General features: G+C 45.5%; 1 protein-coding gene across 4 annotated transcripts in view; it reads left to right on the forward strand.

The window, feature by feature from the left end:
* The window catches only part of LOC107266981 (LIM/homeobox protein Lhx9), a 71,459-nt gene that overhangs the window by 53,362 nt on the left and 7,940 nt on the right, over window positions 1–10,157 (forward strand). Inside the window, exon 1 of one of the 4 annotated variants that reach the window (XM_015738102.2) lies at window positions 2,836–3,163. The exons of the other annotated variants lie outside the window; for them this stretch is intronic. The gene's annotated coding sequence lies outside the window, so the exon portion shown is untranslated. Of the gene's footprint in view, window positions 1–2,835; window positions 3,164–10,157 lie in introns of those variants that run through there. 4 annotated transcript variants of the gene reach the window in all.

The raw sequence follows: 10,157 nt of genomic DNA on the forward strand, positions 1-10,157 counted from the left end.
GAGGGGATGGTATAAGGTAGTGAGGGGGTTGCCCGCCTCATCTTGTAATGGACTCAGGAGACAGCCGAGTCGGCTAATGGAGCCCCTGCTCTTTCAGAAAAGCTCTTAGTATCTATGCCACGCAAGTATCGATGCCATTGGGCCGCGATCTTCCAAAATTTATTACGTACCCGAATACGTAAGCTCTTTCTCTCTCTCCTCTATCACCATCAACTCTTCTTCTTTTTCTTCTTCGCTTGACTCGTTAACAATATTCAGCGTGCACGCGGGACCATGCTCGTTCTATTATTTTTATAACGAAATGAAACGTCTCGAAGGTTCCTGCTACTCAAGTAATATAATAGGTACGTCTTAGAAGGTTGCCTGACTGACGTGACCGGTCTCTCTAGGGTCTGGATTATACATATGTTTCTATATATAGTCATATAGGATCTTTGACCAGCGGTACTGTAAGGATGCTGGGCATAGATGGGTTTGGTCTTGTAGCATACCCCTGCTCTTATTCCATCTTCTTCTTATCCATGAAATCTCCTTTCAGCCTCTCTCATACCGTCCAGCTTCCAGGTCCACTCTTGAGAGTAACGTATCCTCTCCTCCCCGACTCGCCGTCTCTTCCTCGTGCTTACGTCTGATGTCCGATACATCAGCCCCATGCATAATAAATTCCCGACTTCGTGGCGTTTTCTCCGAGTCCGTGTGAATTCTGTGTGTTCGCCATGCTACACACTGTGTATCGTATATCCATAGGTAGACCTAACGTAGCCATAAGTAAGGACGTGCCACCTTCAAGGAACTCTTCATCCACCCTACCGAGCTAGAGTCCCGAATTGAAACGAAGGTCCACTTTCGGGCACCCGTGGACGCGTTTCCCACTTGCGTGATGAAGAACCTTCGGGATATCAATATCGGGAATTGTCCAAGAGAGCAACTTTACCATCAAATTTTCGTAAATACTTCATCCAATATCTGATATCTGTATGGGAGTTTTCCTTTCTCTAGGATTTTCCTTGCTCTTTGCCGTCGTCCCGTGCGTGCGGTAGCTCGTGGGGTTGCTGTTAACGGTACGTAGGAACGGAAACCGTTCAGTGTATTGTGTCTTGATTAGAATCATCGGTAATGGGGTATTTTCTTTTGGGGGTTATTTTTAAGTTTCCTAGGCAGTGTCACCAACGCTACCAGGAAACGGAAGTTCTCATTGCGTTGCAGAGTGGTCGATTTTAATGCTCGTAATGATAGAGCTCGACTTTTCATTCGAGACACTCCAGTTCCAGCAGAGTGCTATAAGTAGAGGACAAAGCAGACAGCGTACAGAAAACCTCCATTAAAGTCCCTAGAAGTGATTAGTACTCGGTCTCTCTATCGTACCCATGGACCTTCCTTGTTCTCTTTTGCCATTTCCACTAATTCTCTCAGGCTTTCACTGCAAGCTTCCCATCCTTACCTTCCATTTCCGAGTGTCAAGATTTACCCCTTTACCGTCTACCTAGCCCCCACCCGTATCATGAGAAACCACCTTGCAAATATTTTCGCATTCGAGAAGCTCATAGTTTTCGTTGGGAAAGTGGAGCTTAAATTTTTTTTTGTAATTTACCTGATGATTTTTCGATATCCTGCATCGATGTAATTGATAGATAAGATTGGAGGATGATAAGGGTACGTTTTGGTAAATGTGTGATTCATGCTTTCTGAAATAGCGACCAGTCTCGTGGATTCTTTCTATTAGGTATGACTAGTTTTAATTAAAGGTGCGCACAGAAAGGGGGCGCGCGAAGGTGGCTGATGATTTTCGAACATGGAAAGGCATTTTAGGGAATGACAGGCGTCGCACGGGCTCTGCTCTCGATTTAATCAGCAGCTCATCATAAATCACCTACTAATTAAAAGGGGCCTTCGCGAGCCCGCTGTAAACACGGCCTAATCCATTTTGCAGTCCTTTCGTGGAGAGAAGAGAGGAGAGAAAAAAAGGTCATAGCCTTTCTAATTTAATCTGGCGAATGATTCCGTGATTCTCGAACCGGCAACCCTTTCATTACTTAGTTCCCACCCAACCCCTGGATCCAGGTCCGGTCACCCGCTGCCACCCCCCTTAGAAGCGTTATACAACACTAAATCAGCGGCCGATGTAATTTTTGTAATGGGAGGTGTGGCCTTCGCGAGGGGTGCTCACGGCGGACGGGAGAAACTCCGACGGAGTGGGGATGCTACCCCTACATTCAACAGAGTAGAGGACACTACGGAATGTAGGGGTATAGGGCGTCTCTCACGTTTTCACCGACTCAGGGGAGATCGCCACGTTGCGCAATTTCCAAAACAGTTGTCACAGTGAAAATTTTGTCAAACCACCCCCTAACATTTTTACGGCATCTCTATGTCTCTGTATACAAAACTCATTGCCCTGTACGTTGAATATTTTTTTTTAATCAATTCAGTTAATTTTCAATCACGCGATACAGTGATCGCATCGATAGCAAATATGTTTAAAGAACTTTTGTTTACACGTTCAATTATTGTGTATTCTCGAAATTCATCGGTAAGCGTTCGTCAGATAAATGTATGTACCACTATCGTGGGGCTAAATCGTGCGGCTGGAGGGGTGACGGTTGCCGGAGCAGAGTAGGGGAAACGTTCAGGGTAGAAGGGATGGAAGAGACTCGACGGGGATGACTGGTAGGTTCGGTGGGGAGATCCAGGGGAAATATTCTGGTGGGGTTTTATCACTGTTGGTAGCGTGCCGCGAGCACACGCGACAGTGTACAAGCAGCTGCCGAAGCGGCAGCTTCACGACTCCTAAACGCGGTTCCGTATTTACGTTTTTTCATCACGCGTTAAACGCATTCGGGATGCGAAGGATCCGTGATAAAAGCTTTTCGTTGCACTTGCGATACAATTAATCAGCCAAATGGTGCAGTACAAACTAATTGGCCACAATACGCCACAGTGTTGTTTACATCACAATCTCAGTCTAGTTTATGTGCGCCACTCGTACGTGTGTATCAAAAATCAAAATTGGTAGAAATTTTGAAAAAAAAAAAAAATAGAAATAATATAAGTACCGCACGAAATTCCCACGAGGCAAGGCAGAATCAAATTAACGAAGAAGTTGAACTCGTAGTCAAAATTGCTCCAAACGTGACGACACCACATGCTTCGCACCTATTGCCAGGTAATTAAGTAACTCCAGATTACGTATTATTGATCATAATGACGCGTATAACGCTCTAATGTAAAGTACATTAATGTGTTATCCGATATGTAGAAATCGAAGGAAAATAGTTAAAAATTCTCATTTACATAAAGTACGCTAACATATAACACTGGAAACACGTGATATCGATGAAACAATAATTAACTCAACTAATTCGGTGATATTTGTCTGCACAATAAATTACCTACAGCTGATACAATAACGTTTTGCATTAAAGAAATTAGATAAATTCATTAAATCGACTTAAATCGACTTTTCGAAGAAAAGAAAAACAAGGTATAAAATAAGAAACTGTTGAAAAGCCTACCTCGACCAGTGTAACACGGGCTTTAGCTTATACATAAGGATGGAAGTCGAAGGAGGAGTTTAAGTCAGAGACAGAATCAGGGAATGAGAAAGGGAAGTCGTTGGTTGTTTCTCGCAGCGGGCCCGCACGGTTGTTGAATCGCACAACCCCTTGATATAATGAAGCCAGCCCATCCGGCAGTCTGAACCTCCTCCTTCCCGTCACTGCCGTGGCAATGGATGTGAATGTATCCGTTCGTTTGGATTTCGATAATTGGCACTAGTTTCAGAGCCGCGGGGCTCGTTAGCCGCGCGGCTAAAGAGAATGGCTTAATTATTTCGTTTGAAGTTTGAGAAGGGTTAAGATATAGATGCCTCTGGCTTACGTAGTGGTTTTCTTTCCCTCTCTCTCTCCCTCTCGCGCGTGTCATCTCTTATTCTCACTATCTCTTTCTACCATTCACTCCTCGCTCGTTACGATAGCTCTTTATATATATATATATATCTCTCTATCTCTCTCCCTCTCTCACTGCGTATGTATATGCCTGTGCGTTTATTCGGTGTATGGGTACGCCGCTGTGCACACAAATAAATTGAGAACAGAGCAAACGTTTATTTTGCGCGACAAATTGGTACGGCTAATTAGCTCCGGCTAAAAGCAGAAATATGACGTAGCTTCTGAGAGTCGCGGTTTTCGGACGGTACGCATGTGTCACGCTGTTAAAAAGATAATGATAGGTTCGAAAAATTTGTAGTATCGTCTTTTGATATTTTGTCATTTGATGAAAAAAATTTATTTTTTTTTTTTCAATGTTTTTCTCTCTGCACGTTTTACCGCATGTGGTAGTTGCCGTGGTTGTTTACCGTTGTTTTGTCATTGAATTGATGCCACGGTTTGCAATATATATGTATATATTTCTTGCCGTCCTTTTCTCTCTCTTTGCCATACATCTTCGGACGTCGCTTTGCAATATTACAGCATGGGGGTAATAAAACTCCATTTCGATATAGGAAAATGGGGGAGTATAATCTTCTTAAGTTAAAGCGTACCCTCAATATCTTACGACTGACCAGTCAGAGACCCTGGGTCAATCGAGTTCAGTTTCCTTGCGAGTCAAGGGTGGTTCCGCCGAAGTGTTGCTTTCACGGGAATTGAAACAACCCCACTGCGAGTTTCAGCGATATCCCGCCAGGTGGCAGCGCGCTGTCCACAGACCTTAACGGGGTCAACAATGGCCTTAAGACCTTATGGCTAGAGTATAATAGATTTCGATGGTTGTTCACATTGTAATGTGTCACGGTCGAAGTTTTTTTTAGGGTGAAAATACCGGTGTAAAGGGTTGGGGTGGTACGTGAGTAAGATAGATAAAAATTTTTCATGCTACTGTACAACGAGACAAAAATGAGAGGGAGCTCTCGGTCGAATCTTATATAATAGGACATAGTACAGTGATAATGGATCGGGGGTGTAAAGGGCGGGAGGGGTGGGGGGGGGATTGATTCGTTTGAAGATCTCAATAATGAACAATTAACGATACTTCCGTTTGGTCGGACAGAACGGGCTTTATTTCTTCCTTGAAACTTTCTGGACCATCGGTTGGCACTCCTGGACATTCTAGATCGGCCGGGATTTCTCTTTCTCTATACCATCCCCTCCTACCCTCTCGGACAGCCTCGAAGAATTTTCTTTCAACCCCCCTTTTTCCAACTCGTTCGTCTTTTCGTTGGGTGATGCCCATTGGCTGGTTGGATATCTTTCGATTATCGAGACTATCCTTGCCCTACCGCCTTAGTCTGGCTAGCAGCCCCCATTGTCTTCGAGGCTCTTTCAATTAATGTTTTGATTGATTTTACCCTCCTGCACTCGTCTCTCACCCTTACATCCAACTACACTCCAAACCCATCTTCTGCCTTCGGTTACGTCCAAGCTTAGTTCTCCTTCTTCTTGACTCTTTGTATACCGGTATCCGGAGTCAAAGGTATCCAAGTCTTCACTCGTTTCCTCGTTTGGTCTTATTTACCGTAGTGTTGCTTTGCTATATTTTTCACGAGCATCAGGATTGGCTCTTATCTCAATTCTCTTGTCAGATGACATCTTCCCGAACCTTATCACGTGGACTTGCATCGAGTTACTATTTTTCAAGTCTTTTTCAAATAACTCTTTTGTCAATTTGTTTTTTTGTACTGGTTTCTAATATTTCACAATAGTACTTAAATCTCTCTCTCTCTCTCTCTCTCTCTCTCTCTCTCTCTCTCTCTCTCTCTTGCTTTATCCGTAAAAATATTCTCATTTACTCGCTCGACTCCCAAATCGTCGTAGCCCCGTTACGGGTTGATGCTGAAAAGAAATCAGTGGCTGGCGAACGTCAAGCCAGTGGTACAGGCAGTGGCTGTTTTATTGCGAGATTTGCGGCGTGCCCTCTCCGTGTAACAAGACTTACCGAGATCTTAATAGAATCTGAGACCACCCCAGCAGCTCCAACCCCGTGGAGCCAACCACCCTCAGAGAGCGGTCCGTGGTCTTCATACCCCCAGTCAAGTCTGACCGCTCCTCCTCCCTCACTTTACCACCGGTCACTTCGTTCTCCCTGCTTATTCTAAGCGCATAAGAATAATTTATGAGTATTGCTGCTCCTACGTCAGAGTATCACGTGTACTTCGATTTTTCCAGATCCGTATTCTGGACCAACAGCCACCCCTCCCAGTAACATGCTTTTTTTAGCCCTGGCAATACTCACCGCAGCCTAGGATAATAATTCCCAAGTATTTGCACAATGATAGCATTAACTCAGTTTAGCAAGACTTTTCGAATATTCATACCGCCGCTCATCCTTTATACCAGTAAAATTTGAGCACCTCTGCCTTTGAGTTTCCTATCGCCGTAAGACGCCAGGTTTAATTTATGACCCCCGATGTATTTTCCAATTTTCAATGACCACCCGGTATCCGATGATGGTATAGCGCATGCGGGGCCTCCCCGCCAGACATATATCCTCCCTGACTGGCGCGAGGATCCCTCTCGCGCCACTCAGCCGTTGGCAGAACCAATTTTATATTTTATTCCCGTATTTAGATTTACCATTTCAGATATTGTAAGAACAAAAATAAGTTTAAATTGAATTCCCTCCATCCCCTTCCGTCCTTGGCAACACACCCTCCCCTCTGGGCAACCTCCTCGTCCAACCTCCCCCACTCGACTAGAAACTCAACTCTCATCCTGCTTCCTTTTACAGAATCGCACACTGGCTTTATATCTCCCCCCCCCCGTCCCTATCCCCCCCCTTCCTTCATCGTCTTCTCTGGCCGTGACTACTCCAGGAGTGGGAAGCGTCGGATCGCGAGGGTGTAATCCTTCTCGCCGGACATACGGCTCTCTCGCTCTCATTCCTTCGAGCCACCGGCTCTCCTGAGTTCCTCCTCGCGCAACCCCCGGACTGAGCTAATTTTTAACTGGCGCTTCGGAGTTTGGTTCGCCTATCGTTAATTGGATCCCAGATGAAGGAGGCCCCTCTCCTCTCCCTCCTTTCCACCCCTCCACGCCAAGTAAGTAAGCAAGAGAGCTGCGCCAGGCGTTCGGGCTGCTACTCGTTCTAGTGCGACGATTTTACCATCTAGAATCACTGATGCTGCTAGTAGCAGTGGCGATAATAGTATCGTGGCATGATACTAGGGATAGTAGTGTCGCAATGGAGAAAACAAAAATTTCCAATGCTAAGGGATGATTTCCACTATCATTGCCCGCTACTTGGCAGATATGTTAATTCGTAAAAAAAAAAAAAAAATCATCCCTTATTCCCTTGTAAACTATTCATTTTGGTAGGTATGACTTTTTTTTGTAGTTTCTCTCTATGCGTATTATAGCTTCTTTTTCGGGGATTCAGAATCACCCTTATCTTTACGTCCGAGCATATTTATTTTTCTCGGATATATTTTTTCCGGTACGGTATATGGCATAACCCGATCTCCCCCTGGTATTCGCGAAGAGCATCTTCAAACCGGGAGTGCCGTTCGCCATCCACGTGTGGATGGAACCTTAGGCGGAAAGACGTATAAATTGTAGCTCGTATAACGAGCTCACTCGGGGACAAGAGACGAGCGAAGATCCGGAGCACCAAATTTTAATTTCACCCCTAACAAGGGTAGGCGGGTAGAGAAAGGTACGGAGGAGGGTGCTCCTTAGTCCTTCAGGATCAGGGGATTCCATCCTTCAGGATCATTATATCGCCAATTAGAAGATAGCGAGCTCGCCGACGCCTAACAAGCTTCGCTAGGTTCTTCTCTTCTCGTCCTTCCTGGGGGACAGATATCCACTCCTGTAGGAATCTTCGTGAGTGTGTATATACATATATATGTCAATATGTATATACAAATGTGTACATATAAACCTCTGTACCCTCAGCAGACCTTTGCAATTGTACGACTGAGCGATTAAGATAGAGATTTGAGAATTTTCTAAAATATTTTTTAATTTTATTATCGAATCAATATTTTTATTAAAAAATTAACAGAAGCTTCTTGACTTGGCCTGTGGATGTCTATTGCAATTCATTAATTAAGGGATATCGTGGGATAAGGTGAATCGTGAAGACGCAAAGAGAGGATCTGGTCGCGGATGAGAGCAGGATAGTACGAGAGAGAGAGAGAGAGAGAAAGAGAGAAGCTCTCGTATAGCAGTAACGTGGTAGTAACGGGGCTGGTCTCAATTAGTTGAACTTACATCGCTGGGGGTCCAATTAGACGCAGGCTAGAAGCTACACCCTGTTTGCTCAAGTCTACCGTTCTTGGGCTGCTGGTTGCTGGGGCTGCTGCTGCTCCGGTGCCGTTCCCGTTCCCAGTAGCGTTCCTACTGCCGGTCGGTTCTGCCGGAGACTCGTAGACGTCGACGTCGACGGCAACGTGGACGCCGTTAGAGGTGTCTTTTTCCTCCGCTAATGACTAATTAGCAGCCTCTCTACTTCATAGTATAATGACACGGTCCTCGAGTGGGTGGGTTTGGTGGATGTCGGCCAGGGTTGGTTAGGCGGGTGGGATCATTATTAGACCCCCAAATTATACCCACGCTCAGAGGTATCTCCGTGAGATGTAGCGGCTGCTAAGAAAATTTTTGGATACGGCCGTTTAAAATATTGGAAAGTCCTTTCCCCTGCCGCGCGAAATTGCCTCGCCACGTAAATCCGTGTAAGCGCGAGAAGCGTAAACCATATTGGACGTTACCAGTCCGCATGGGTTCCTGGGTCGTGAATAGAAGCAAGACGGAGAAGAGAGAAATTTGATAAAATTGCAAAGTGCATGGCGAGCGCTATTTGAATGGAGTTGGGTCAGCCGTGGGATCTCGTCATAATATTATATTGGGGCCATTTTCTTATATACGATACGTCGTACAGTGACGCTGCCATACCGGCAAACAGTACCAAGTAGCAATAGGGGATGCTGGAGTAGCGGCACCCTTGCATGAGCTACTCTACTTCGATATATGCCCTGCTGTCCCTCTTTCTACCTGTCTCTCCCCGGGTCGGCCATCTTTCTTTTACATTTATTTATTTCCTAAATGTCCGTCCCTGCTGGCTATTTTATATTTGACATTTTTATTAAACTCTCCTTCCCGTCTCTCCCTCCCCCTGCCCCCTCTATACTTAGCCTTACTTTCTGGCCGCTGTCGACGGCGGTTCAGGGTTCAGAGTTCAGGGCGAGTTTGCCCGGGTGGTCATGGGGATGGTCCGCGGGGATAGGAAGGACGTCCCCATATTGCTGTTAGGGCACTTTCATAATCTCAAACGGCGTCTCTTATTGACCAAATAAAAAATTGTATTCGCCGCGGATCCGTCGATCAAATATTGCCGTATCTCTGTCCTACGTTATTTATCGTTCCGAGCAGCCTTTACCGTCTTTCGCTTTCGCTATTTTCGCCAGGATGCTTTTTACCATTTAACGATGTCTGTTCGGTGCGTAATCATATCGCTGTCCCGCATGGACCGTACGGACGCCTATATCTATATTGTTCTACCGCCGAGTGTCAGGGAAAAAGTTCGTGTGTAAAGAGTAGTCGCGTTATCGCCTCCCGTTATCAGAAGATTAATTCGGATCGCTTTGATTTAGAATCAGCACGCGCTAATTGCATATTAGCCTTATCAGGCAGCGTTATCAAGAATCCCTCTTTTCCCCCGATTTCAAACACTGTATACATATACACACTCCGTCATTCAATGCCATTCGCTTTTACTTTGTCCAATTAGTATACCTGTAGCATGTTTCATTACGGAATCTATAGTTTCTTTTTTTTTCATCCAGCTCTGAATCTTTGACGGACAATCTCTTTAGATGCTAATTTAACAGCGGCGGCAGCCGCCTTTCTTTCATTTCCTTTCCAATTAACAAGGCGTCCCTCCCGTTCGCCTGTATACCTGGACGAATCGCAAGGGTTGGCATTTTTTCTTTCTTTCTCTTCTCGAAACATCCCCCGCGGATTATTAGTGGCACTCGCACGTAGTCGTGCACCCCTCTCGCTAGTTTTCATCCCTATGTCTATATAGGTACGTGTTACGTGTGTGCGGAAGGTAGGGCAAGAGCAAGGGGGTCGGGGAGGGGGTATCTCGATGAGGTGGGAGCTGACGGAGGAGATCTAGGGAGGAGGACTACTAGGGATGTACTACTAGGCTGGCGGGGGTGA

This window comes from Cephus cinctus, unplaced genomic scaffold (genome assembly GCF_000341935.2).
Source record: "Cephus cinctus unplaced genomic scaffold, Ccin1 Ccin1_scaffold0330, whole genome shotgun sequence".
NCBI classification, from domain to species: domain Eukaryota; kingdom Metazoa; phylum Arthropoda; class Insecta; order Hymenoptera; family Cephidae; genus Cephus; species Cephus cinctus.